The 4643-nt window shown below is 51.2% G+C and overlaps 1 protein-coding gene across 4 annotated transcripts in view; it reads left to right on the top strand.

The window, feature by feature from the left end:
- LOC113201681 (potassium voltage-gated channel protein Shaw) overlaps positions 1-4643 on the top strand; it is a 109817-nt gene that overhangs the window by 59109 nt on the left and 46065 nt on the right. The window lies entirely within an intron of this gene.

The following is a 4643-nucleotide window of genomic DNA, read 5'->3' as shown; positions in this document are numbered from 1 at the left end:
CTCTCTCTCTCTCTCTCTCTCTCCTCTGTTTCTATCTCTATTTCCCGTTCTCTGGCCATTCTCCCCTAACCCCCTGTTTTTATTTCTCTCAACCCCTCCCTGTCGTGCTACTCGGCCTGCTTAAGGGTCTGACCTACCCCTCCCCTCCTCCCTCCCACCGCGCTCTTCTTGCCCTGGGTTGCGTTGTTATTTCGGCCTGTGTGGGGATGGTGTGCAGGATTAAAAATTAACTGTATAATGCATATGTGAGTTGCCGTCACGGCGGCCCCGCGACCTGCCCCGCCCTCCAACCCTGCCGCTCCCCGCGGATTCGGACGGCCGCACGGGTGGTAATGTTCACGGGCAGGAGAGGGCGAAAGGGTAGGATAGGGCGGAGAGCGGGAAAGGTGAGGGCAGAGCGGGGGTGAGGGCAGCACAGGAAGACGCCTGGTCAGCTCAAGCAGCAACGACCCCCTCCCCCATTCCATCCCCGGCCCAGATAAATAGTATTGACCAAATGACCACGAGGGTGGCGACCGGCGCGTGCCAGCCGAGGCGTTTCAGCCGAGGCGTGCCAGCGCCAGCCGGGCCGGGGATGAACAACACTTCGGGACGCTAAAGACACAGCCGCTCGTCACATGAGACTCTGGGACACGAACACAAAACCGCTCAAATGACTTTTTTACAGATTTTGAGATACGGATACACTGGAAATGCAAGTGTGTGAATGTCGCTCACCTGCAGGTGAGCGACATTCCATTCGTACACTTAGGGGGGTAAAGGTGTGAAAAAATTCACACGTTTACCCCCTCAAGTGTACGAAAGAAATGTCGCTCACCTGCAGGTGAGCGACATTCACACACTTGCATTTCCAGTGTATCAAAATGGTCACTGAAAAATCTTTCGAATGATACCTATGTCTCAGAATGTGTAAAAAAGCAGTCATTTAAGCGGTTTTGTTTCCGTGTCCCAGAGGTGAGCGGTTTTGTTTTCAGTCGGCCGAGATAAGCGGCGTATGAAATGTAATGTTCTAGACAAGGAATATCATTGCGTGCCTCTTCAGACCTACTCCTTCCATATTCTCGTTTCTTTTGTAGAATCAGACTATACCCCCAACATGTTTATTTTAAAATTACGACTAAGAAGGCTGGATTTCTCGCTGATTTCTCGTTTATTTGCTACTCTTTTACTTTGCTAAAGCAACAAAGCAGGTCTATGTAACCGATGTGGTATCTGTCTATCTGCTTGTCAGACGTCTGTGCAAGTAGCAGAGAAGAAGTTGAGCTATAGAGATCGACCCTCCCTACGTACAAGTGGCTATCTTTTTGAGCGTGGCAGACAAAAGGCTATCTTTTTCGGCGTGGCAGACAAAAGGCTATCTTTTTGAGCTGGGCAGACAAACGGCTAACTGCTTTTCCCACCTTGCGACTTTGGGTTCCAATATCTCACAGTAGAGGTTATGTAACACTATGAGCGTTTAACCAATTATTCTGTGCGTTTGTCAAAGCAGGAAATTTCTTACTCGATAATTTTATGTCTCTTGCTTCGGGAGTTATTCAATATAAACGTGGACAACCCTAACCTCCAAGAAAAGCAGATAGCCGTTTGTCTGCCAAGCTCAAAAAGATAGCCGTTTGTCTGCCACGCTCAAAAAGTTAGCCGTTTGTCTGCCACGCTCAAAAAGATAGCCGCTTGTGCGTAGGGAGGGTCGCAGATATGTTGTTCCCTCAGAACTATCAAATTACAAACATCTATTTCTTTGGGTGTTTCAGCCTGCCTTTCTGCTTTGAGAGAACAATAAATCAGGCTTATGCAATGGAATCTGGTCGGTCTGTCGTCGCCGTCTATCTTTAGAACAGCAAAGAGTTGAGCTAAGCGACAGCACTAGTCAGCAGCAGTACAAGGGAGGCAGCCTTCTGGGCGACACATACCGATCTCTACTCACAAGGGAAGGTTTTATTCCGGTGATACAGTCAAATCTCAATGGCGCTTTAAAGTGTAGTTGTTATCATCCCTAGATAAGGTTTCGCACTGGTTTTAGCTGCCCGTAGGGATTTAAAAGGCCATTTTACGCGAATTCAATCAAAAACTCACTAAATTTGTTGCGTTATTGCCATCTTTGCTTGCACATATGTCGGGAACCGTTTGGGCTCCAACGCTCGCTACAACGCCCAGTGCCCACATTGCAATCCTTCCCTTGTCAGTTTGGCGGAAGCATGTTGCTTGTTATGTACAGCAGAGGCGTATAATAGTTTTCAGTCAGGAACGGTGTATCTGATCTGCCTGCGGCCCACTCAACACCCGCTGACAGGCATCCCGCGCGGCGCACCACTCTGACGCGTGAGTAAAAACAACACGTCGTGAAATAACACGAGCGACGTTTTGTCGCTGCTCTATTGGAGCGCCGCCAACGAGGCTCGTATCGTCGTGTTATGAACCCCATAGTGATGTGGTGCGTCTTGTTTCGCGTCGACGTGAGGAAATGGGTGGGGTGGGGGAGAGACAAGCTGCAGCAGGGCAGCTTCATCATGCAGTGTAACAAGGTGGGGAGAGCCGGGCAGACCCCCCTGCCGGTCCGACGCTTCATCACCGCAGGATTATGTTTTCATTTCACACTGGCCTCTCACGTTCTTCGCGGACCCGCCTCCGTAAACTAACCTAGTCAATTTACTTCTGCTGTTCGAACGAGGAACCCTCGCGCGCAGTGGCATCAGCTGTGCCTTCGAAAAACAAGGCCATGAATATTCCAAATCACAATACGAGTTCTTTGCATAATGTTTCAATCTGCCCGCATGCAGTGGCACAGCGTATACCCTCCTCCTCTTCTCAACCTCTCCGCTACCCGGTCTCATTTTTAAAGCCAGGGAGCAGAGCAACGCGAGATGCAAACATTTGCCTCCCCGCTGTTTTTTTATATTCCTTATTGTTTTCTTTCTGTTTTTGTTTTTCTGCATTTCTATGCCGCCTGCCTCTCTCGCTGCAGAACTACACCAGCCCACATACGTACCGCGTTGCCTTTCAGACCACAGCATTATGCAAAAGCGTACACACAATACGGAAAAAAATTACTTTCTGGTTCACTTAACATCGGAACAAAAATAACTGAAACAGTTGTATAATTGTGAGTCAGTTTGATGGCAGCACGCCTGAGGGCGCTGGCACTTTTTGCTGTTGTACAGGGGCAGTTTGACAATGAGGCCCTGAGGACCAGGGGGGGGGGGGTACATGGCGATTACTACTCCAAGGGTCGACGCCGAACTCCCTTCCACCCGATGCGTACGAGCCGACCTAACCATGTCAGCGATATATCGAACACACGAGCCGGATGTCAGCTCCGGTCGACCGGAAAAGGGATCCGGCCGGGGGAAAAGAAATAAAGGGACCGACGGACTCTCTGACTGACCAGCAGCAACACGGCTGTACACGTGTTGGGACCGACTTGTCTTTCGTCTCCACCACACTGATCGGTATGAATATGCATCGGGCATCTGTAAAACAAATTAAATTTATTAATAACTCGCCAAGCGACTTCACAAGGGGGTCTCGTCTTCCACCTCTTCCCATTTACCATTTCGCCTTCTCCCAATTTCTACTGCTGGGTCGCCGTTGTCCGTTGTCCTAAACGGGGGGGAGATGATGAGTGAAACGCAAAACATCTTTTACTTCCAGGAAAAGGTCCAAGGCTTAAGCACGGAGACGGGGTGGCAATGACAGAAATTCAGATCTACGGCATAATCCTCCGTGAAACACAAAGAAAGGCCGCAGCCCCCAAACCATTACACAGCGTATCTCTTTCTCCGCCCGCCCCACCCGCAACCTCCACCCCTCACAGCTTAATATCTGTAAGAGCGTAGCCTTGCTCAAGGCCGCGCAGCAAGAGTGTAACGTTTAAAAGAATCTCTCTCGCTCTCTCTCTCTCTCCTTCCCTCTATCTCTCCCCCTCCCTCTCTCTCTTACTCGCCCCCTCGCCTTTTCCTCCAACGCGACGCCTTCTGGGTTATTTTTAATGAGTGTGTGATTCGCAACGTGCCGTCCACGAAAGGCATTCAGAGAGGGGAGGGGCGCTTTTGTGCACTCAGAGAAAAGCAAAAATGATGAGAGCGAGAAGGAGGGGAGATGAAAACGAACAGTTTGAAGGAAGCATTATTCCGAGGAACAAAGGCGCTCCACTGTTGCTGACGCTTCCAGGAGCTACCGCGTCGCTTCAGCGCTCGGCTACGACATAACTCCGCGCCACCTTGCTAGAGGTCCGAGCGAACCGTGACTCTGAAGGATGGCTTCCTGCTAACCAGGCGGCTTCCCGGCGAGAACCAATGCCCTTTTCCCCCCATTCTAGGCACTCTCGACTGCTTCTGGCGAGACGGGGGACATGTCCTGCTGGCAGGGCGGCGACGACGAGGGACGGGAGGAGCAGAACACGACCGGCAGCGACTCGAGTGTCCGGGGAGGGTGGCGCCCCCACCCGCTCCTCCCGCCGCTCCTCCACTTCCCTCTTTCGCCCCAACTAGTTCCGCCAACTTTTCTTTTATCGTTTTAATGTTGCCGTTGGCCTCCGCCTAGTTGCAACACGTGATCTACACAGTCATCGCAAAAAGGGGAACAGAGCAGCACCGGCTCGGAGCCCTGTCCGGCAGGGTGTTGAACGGATGGCAAACAGCGAGGGG

Source organism: Frankliniella occidentalis, unplaced genomic scaffold (assembly GCF_000697945.3).
Source record: "Frankliniella occidentalis isolate FOCC.00 unplaced genomic scaffold, Focc_3.1 Scaffold218, whole genome shotgun sequence".
Classification (NCBI taxonomy): domain Eukaryota; kingdom Metazoa; phylum Arthropoda; class Insecta; order Thysanoptera; family Thripidae; genus Frankliniella; species Frankliniella occidentalis.
This window is presented reverse-complemented; position numbering and strand designations above follow the sequence as displayed.